Source organism: Octopus sinensis, unplaced genomic scaffold (assembly GCF_006345805.1).
Source record: "Octopus sinensis unplaced genomic scaffold, ASM634580v1 Contig17270, whole genome shotgun sequence".
NCBI lineage: Eukaryota > Metazoa > Mollusca > Cephalopoda > Octopoda > Octopodidae > Octopus > Octopus sinensis.
The window spans coordinates 29,940-38,297 of NW_021834931.1; the positions used below are offsets into that span (position 1 = coordinate 29,940).

The 8,358-nt window shown below is 36.3% G+C and overlaps 1 pseudogene; it reads left to right on the forward strand.

Moving 5' to 3' along the window:
• Nucleotides 1-2,128: 2,128 nt before the first annotated feature.
• Nucleotides 2,129-4,810, forward strand: LOC115231050 (annotated as a pseudogene).
• Nucleotides 4,811-8,358: the final 3,548 nt, after the last annotated feature.

An 8,358-nucleotide genomic window follows, 5' to 3' on the forward strand; every position in this document is an offset into this window, starting at 1 on the left:
TCATCGTGTAGAATTAATTTTTTGGGCCTTTTCGTTCTGTTTAGCAATCGAATAGCTCTGAACATTTTTGGGCCATAACTGAGCTTTTCAACTTCTTTGGCATACTGTTCAAGTGTTCTTAGATGGAGTAAGCGTACTCTTCTTTTAATATTCCGTAGAATGGAATTCCTCTTGTATTTTAGTTCTATTTTAACGTCCATATGCTTTGAATTCTTTATACGAAGTCGAAGATTTTTCTGTATTCTGGAGTATGCGTATGTAAAAATATAAATATTTCAAAAAAGCTCATATGAATTAAATTAATTTTTTTTTGTTGTAAACGATATTTTGCAAAAGTGTTAAAAGATTAATCGATGGGAGAACCAGCGGCATGACGGATCGCCAAACTGTTCCCCCAGATAACAGCGATCGAGAACCGATGAAAAAGCCAGTCCACCTCCCGAGGATCGTGAATGCGCATGGAGATTTTGGCCCTGAGCTTGTAGAGGAACTTTTACGTCTTTGGACCAAGAGCACCCGAAGTCTCCATCGCTATCGGCACCACAAAAAACTCCTCCGAAAGGGCAGAATATTTGGATAGCTTTAAATCTTCAGCCTTCTTAGCAGCAGATTTAGCCTCCGGAGCAAACGAAGTTAGATGTGAAGCAAAAATATATCCCAGCAGGTTGCTTCCCATACGAGGCCTTTTCCGCACTTAAAAGGGAAAAGGGTCATCCCATTAGGACGTTTCCCGTCACCGCGGTAAAGACCCGGTGGTTCGAGAACCGAAGGAAAGCCCGCCAAGTCGAAGGTTCTCCGTATGATGTCATTCATAGCAGAGTGCCTCAGGAAACGTCCGGCACTACTCCTGCACGATAATGGATGCAGACCTAAAGGGTCAACAGTGCAGCCACAACGACATACGTGCGGGACATATTGCCTTAGTCCGAGGCGCAAAGAGATTCCGATCCTTACCGATTCATCATCGCGAAGAGTGCCAGATGGGGCGTTCAAGAATGCACAAAGCCAAGCTCCACTGCCCGGGGATGCTGCCGAAAGAAAGCAAGCGCGGCGGTGTTGGTTGGACGACTCGAGCAGCAGATTGAAAGTTTGTTTGCATCCTATTTGATCCCAAACTCGTTGAGACATTCGATCTTCCGAAAAGTCAAGACATTGTTTCCTCCAGACTTCGCTAAAATAGCCACATTTGTGTCCACAGAAAATTCAGAAAAGGAGCGTAGAATTTCTTATTAATTAAATTAATTTTTTATATTTAAAATTTTTTGTGACACATCAAAATGTAGCGACACATAGGTTTGAAACCTATGTCATAATTCGTGAAAAGGAAATACGAAATGAACAGATTTTTACTAAGTATTTTAGATTTCAGTAACTAGAATAGTCTATTTTAATAAAATAAAATTTAGTGTTTATTTAAATTTTTTTTTATAAAAATTTAAATTTTAAAAGCATTTAGTTGTTTGTGTGCATTCTACCAATATTTATTTATAAATAATAATGGCACACACTTATCTCGTAACCAAACAAAAAAGATTTTTTATGCAGCAAACAGCCCCGCCAGGCTATGTCCCAGGTGTAGGAAGAGGGTATGAAATATTTTTATAATCCAACAAGAGCAACTGGCTTCACTACACGTTCTGACATTGGACCAGCACGAGCAATGGAAGAAAAGTAAAATTTATTAATTCTAATAAACCAGTGCTGATTCTTTCCCTAAAATGCCTAGAATTGATAATGAAAATCTAAATGACTCAAACTACGATGAAGTATAACGATACAAAATAGTATTTTTAGTTCACGGGATATGCAGAAGCCATATGTAGTAAAGATCCATACGAGAAAGACGACGAGGAAGCCGACAAAATATACGAATTGATCGACAAAAGAATGGACGAGAGAAGGAAAGAAAGAAGAGAACGTAGGTCTAAACAGGAAACTGAAAAGTATCGAATGCTTAATCCCAAAATCCAGCAAAATTTTTCCGATCTAAAAGTGACGGCTTGTCTAATCTTTAGAGACAATTGGCCACGCTTACTGCAGAGGAATGGAATTCTATATCTGAGGTGGGGGATTCCAGGAATAAACGTGTTCGGAATCCACGACCAGAACAGTATGATTGACTTGTCTAATGTATATCAGATATACACCTATTCCGGACAATATTATTGCCGATACCATTAATAATCTGGGAAATGTGGGGAGTGTGAACTACCTGGAACAGGTTATGCTTAATTTGAGGAAATGGATGTAGAAATACGGAGGAGTCACAACTCCGTTCACAGGTGGAATCACTACTCCTGGGGATTTGGATATCCGCAAGATTGGCCAAGCTCGTAACGTTCTTATGGACATTAAACTTACTAAGGTTTGTGAACTTATTTTATCTTTGAAAAATATTTTCTTATGCCAACACTAATTAGGTGTCGGATTCGGTGACTGGACAGACTGTGGTGGACCCCAAAGGCTATTTGACGGATATGCAGTCAATGATACCAAATCATGGAAGTGGAAGAGGAGGGAACCCGACTGATGAGAAGAGGATTCGAGCATTGCTAAAATCCGTACGTGAAACAAACCCAAAAAACCCTCAAGGTAGTCGAATCTAATCTACAGCTCAGCCTGGATTGCTTCTGTCCAAATGGAAGAAGTGACTGGGAAGATTCAGCAGGCAAGGAATCTAATAAACACTGCCTGTGAAATGTGTCCGACCAATCAGGACGTGTGGCTAGAGGCATGTCGTCTGATGGTGAGTCTGTCCCGTTACTTGGTAGCCCATCGAGGATGCAAAGGTAACTGTTGCCCGAGGAGTGCGAAATGTTCCCACCTCTGTTAGACTGTGGATCAAGGCAGCTAGTTTAGAGACTGAGTTGTACAAGAAGAAGAGAGTTCTCAGACAAGGTTTTTTTGATTATCTGATGAACCAAAGCTCTCATTGCTGTTCCAAATTCAGTCAAATTGTGGAAATTCGCGGTAGAATTGGAAGAAGAGGAAGACGCCAGACTTATGCTCACTCGAGCTGTTGAATGTTGTCCTGATAGTTCAGAGGTTTGATTTTCTTAGTTTATTTCTTAGCTGTGGTTGGCACTTGCTAAATTGGAGGATTATGAGAACGCTAGAAAGGTCTTAAATAAAGCACGTGAAAATATTCCATCTGACCGTCAGATTTGGATCACTGCAGCCAAACTCGAGGAGGCTCACGGAAATGTTAATAATGTAAAGAAAATCATAGAAAAAGGTTTTCTTTTCGTTTTAATTGTAGCAATAACCTCTCTACGAGCCAACATGGTGGAGATCAACAGAGCTCAGTGGATGAAGGACGCAGAAGAGTGTGAGAAGGCAGCAGGAAGTGTGATAACAGCACAGGCCATTATGTAATCTTTGATTAATTTATTTAAAGAAAATGTGTCATTGCAATTGACGTGGAGCCCGAGTATCAAAAAAGTACGTGGATCGAAGACGCAGAGACGGTTTTGTTGAGATGTAATTATTTGATTAGTTTATTGAGAATGAAAGTTTTGAATGTGCACGTGCCGTCTATCAACATGCGGTTGAACATTTTCCTAATAAAAAATCCGTTTGGCTCAACGCAGCTTTCTTTGAAAAGAAGCATGGCACCACGTAAGTATTATTTGTATATTTGATAGAAAATATATGAAGGAGTTGTTAGCTAAGGCAGTTGTTGGTTGCCCGCAGACTGAGGTATTGTGGCTGATGTTTGCAAAGGCAGAATGGCTGGAGGTTATATATCTTACAAATATAATAGGGAAATGTTCCAGAAGCAAGAAATATCCTCTCGAAGGCTTTCGAAGCTAATCCCAACAGTGAGGAGATTTGGTTGGCGGCAGTTAAGCTTGAAAGTAAGAACAGCGAGTTTGAGAAAGCGCGAAGCCTTTTGGAAAGAGCCAGAATATCTGTCTCTAATCCTCGAGTTGGTGTCTATTTGTACTATTGGTAAGATTTGGACAAAATCTGTGTCTTTGGAAAGACGTCTTGGTGAGTTGGAGAAGGCACGTGCTCTTGGTTTGGAAGGACTAAAGAAACATCCTGAATCCGCCAAACTCTATTTACTGATGGGTCGACTATGCGAAGAGCAGAATGACATTCAAGAGGCACGTCGATTTTACCAATGTGGAGTCCGAAAATGTCCAAATAGTCTACAAATTTGGATTATGAGTGCTCAAATGGAACTTAGACTAAACGTAGCCACAAAGGCTCGCAACATTTTGGAGACAGCAAGACTAAAGAACCCAAAATCTCCCGAATTGTGGCTAGAATCCGTTCGTTTGGAACGTATTCATGGAGAACAGAAGACTGCATCTTGGTTAATGTCAAAAGCACTTCAAGAATGTCCCCAATCTGGTGTTTTGTGGGCTGAGGCTGTTTATATGGAAGACAAACCGCAGAGAAGAGCTAAATTGGCGGATGCATTCAACCATTGCGAGCACGACCCTAACGTACTCTTGGCAGCTGGGCGAACTTTGTGGAGCATGGGTGTTACAGCTAAGCCAAGGACGTGGTTCCAGAGAGCAGTTAATGTGGATTCGAGTTTTGGCGATGCTTGGGCGACGTTGTATAAGTTTGAATTGAAGTATGGGACAGTGGAAGAGCAACTGAGAGTGTTTAGAGAGTGTGTGCGTAATGAACCAAGGCATGGAGAGTTTTGGAAGAGAATTTCAAAGAAACCTGAGAATTGGATGCTAAAAACTGAGGATATTCTACCTCTTGTTGCTACCTCTATACCTGAAATAATTTAATTTTTGATTAGTTGTAACTATTAGTTTTTTCACATTCTTAATAAATTGATAAGTAATTTGACATTTACTGCCTATTCGTTTTCCGTGATACGACTTAATCGTTGTAGTTTTCAATTTTTAGCTTTTCTATTTACTGGGATATTGTATGTTTTAGTGTTTATTTTATTGGTTTTGATTAGTGATTCAATCTTTGAGAAAGCTCGATGATCACATCTAAGCTTTTGATGAAATATATTTTTAATAAGCACAACGCAACATAACGTTAGTAAAGTTATCTCGCTTGTGCCACCCTGTCCTGGATGCGTTTTGTTAATTACTTCCAAGTCCCTCTGTTCCTCGATAGTTCCCTCAGGTGCTCAAGATTGTCTGCTGATTTCAACTTTTTTCCAATCAAGGTGATGAAATATATGTTAGAATCTATTTAGATACAATTAAAAAATTGAGTTTCAAAATGTGTTTATAGAGTTCTTTTGCTTTACTCAAGTATATTTTAGTTCATTGTAACGGAAATGCATATGATTTTTTAATATATTCTTTTTTTGCCAATTTCCTCAAATTTTTCTTTACATGTTTCATAATCACCTAAGGATCCAAAAAATTAATAATAACAAGGGATAAGATAAATTTTAGATGTTTTTAATGCCTTTTTTCATTGACTTAAACGATTTTACAATAAGCCAAGAATATTATTTATTTTTAACAAAGTTTTTAAGAGAATTCCTTGTCTATATATTGTTGCACAAGTAGGCCTCTAAACATTGATATTAAGGGAGTCAGATGGAGACTTTTTGGGCATATTCTGCGTATGGATATCGTTGCTCTAGCTTATGTGGCGATTGAGAATTATTTCATGTTCGGAGGGGAATGCTTTTGTGGTCGAACCAGGAAAAGCTAACAGGCGGGTGCATTGAGATCAATTGCTCATGACCGTGGTAGATGGAAGAGAATAACTAATAACATTGTTTCCTGTGTCTCACATGCCTTGCTATAATTGTTATGGCAAGGGGAAAAGTGCTTAATAATAACGCATTTACAATGGTAAATCATATAATAGAAAGTTTTAATTCATAGATTACGTCGTTGCTGTCATTGAAGAGAGTGCTACTCTTAGCTCATTAGTCACTACTAAACGAGTTCGATATTTAGATTTCATTGCAGCTAGTGCAGAAAATTCAGTTTCGCATAAATGTGAGGTAGCAAATGGCAACAAAACTTTCAGTGCTTTATCCGACAAAATTTCATATTCACCCAAAAATAAATTAGCGGTTCCTTCTCAAATTTTTGTTTCAATAATGTATCACATAACAATTCTATAAATTGTTCTTTTTCAAAAGTTGTCAATGCAAATTCATTATCTTCATCAATAAATGGATTCTGTATCCATTCTAACGTTTTACAGTCGATATCTTTAAAATAATGAGCAAAATGCTTCAACAAACAATCCAAATGTTCAGCAAATATGTCTTTGTTTGCTTCAATGTTCACTATTGCGGAGAAGGTATTTGAAAGTGGAAACATGTCATAGATATTTTTTGTATATTTGATTTCCATAATACCAATTTTTTCATAAATGCTTTTATTTTGTCCTTTTGAGCGAATAAATGTAGTTGTGGTCCATGCATTGATTTATTCAATATACTCAATTTCCCAAAAATGTCAACCAAGTAGGCAAATTTGACAATACAGTCATCATCCCTGAACAATTTTGCATCTTCAATATCATTTTCATCAAGAAAATCTGCAACTTGATCTCACCCTTCGAATCACTTTTGCATGTGTTAAAATTATTTAAATTAAATAAATTTTTGATTTTCTAAAAAAATGTTTCTGATATGTTTTTCGAGCCTCCCTTGACACGAGTCAGCGCCCCCTAGGGAAGCGCGCCTCATCATTTTGAAATCTCTGGATTACAAAATGCCTACAGCACAGGAAATAGCATCACTACTGACCATAGTAGAAAATACCTAATTTAAATTTTAAACGACAAAAAATTATTTAAAAAAATCGTTCAAAAAACTCGATACTTTTTTTTAACACCAGCTGTTTCCAACTTGCGTTCAGTGCGAGATTTGTTGGAAATTACTTCTCGCTTTTTGCGTAATTCTTTTGTGAATTGATTAACACGATTAGAATTTTCTCGCATTTTTTGCATCATTTCCATAAAATCCAAATGTGAATCACTACAAAGTAAGATAGTAATAATACCGATATAGACCATAATTTCTGAGAGTTCGTGATAAATGATCCCACGTTCTATACGGTGGGTAATAATTCACATATTGTTCCTCCTTATAAGGGGGTTTTGTTGCAAATAGCTTATATATTTTCTGATCACGTGGGTCACTAGAATAGTCTCCAAATATCTTTGCCGAGAGAGCTTTCATTTTTCGAGCATATCGAGAAGTCATGAAATTGCCAACAAGAAATTAGATAATTCAAATAATTTCTATTTTTATTGGATTAACATATTTATAGACGATTAAAAAATAAAAGAGATGTGGAGACTGTGGTCAATTTATTGAGATAATAAACACAAATCATCAAACTTTGAAATCTTGAATGTTTTCAACCATTACTTTGCGTATTTTTTAGATTAATAACAATGAGACAACGATGATATTTTTTTAATTAAGCTCTTATTACCCACGTATTCCATTTTTAAAATTCTGGTTTCTGATAATCTATAATCTTTACACATTTTATTTATTCCAAACAACCAAATATTTAAGCGATATAACAATTTTTTAACGCGTTTAAGTATTTTTTGAAAAACCGGTTTTTAAAAATTGAATTTTGGTAACACTCTTCATAAAATATTCCTGTTCAATTTTTTTAAACAATATTCAAGTTCTGTTTCCAGTTCCGTCTGTTCCTCAATAGTTTTTTCAGGAGCCCAAGGTCGTCTGTCGATGTCAACCCTTTTCCAATCGAAGTTAGGTCTTGATGTAAAACTGATGGGAGGTCTTCCTCTGAAGGTCAATCCAAGATAAGGATCGTGGAAGTGCTTCATAGAGGTTAGTCGGAGTCCTTTCAAAAATATTTTAAATTAAATTATATTTTGACTGTATGCATTATATGAAATAATTAATTTAATCATATTTTTTGATTTTAAAAATGTCATTTTTGCTATTTTTCAATAAAATTTTCCGTTTTTTGAATTTGGCATTTTTGAATTTTTATTAGTTTATATAATATATAATTAAAAATATCGAAGATACTTATCCTTTACCATCGGAAACAAAATTTTACAGTTAAGTAAAAGAGATAGTGTATTTCTGTGGAAAAGTAGTTTTCATGATTATTGACGATATGAAAATACATAAAACAAAATTTTAGTTTTTCTGACGAGATATATTGGCATTCCTTCAGCGAACTTTTTTGTTAGAACGGATGGAAACGAAAAGTCATATTACTAGAAGATAAGAATTTGAAGTGTTAGTTGACTTGCCAGACGAGTCCGCTTCATGCTGGAATACAATGAGAATAAATGTCGAGACATGACGGGTCAACAATGTAGTTTTCCTAAAAAAAAAGAAATCTCAATCTTAATTAGTAACGTTAATTCTATTTTTTGGTCTTATTAAATTGATTTTTATTAAATCAA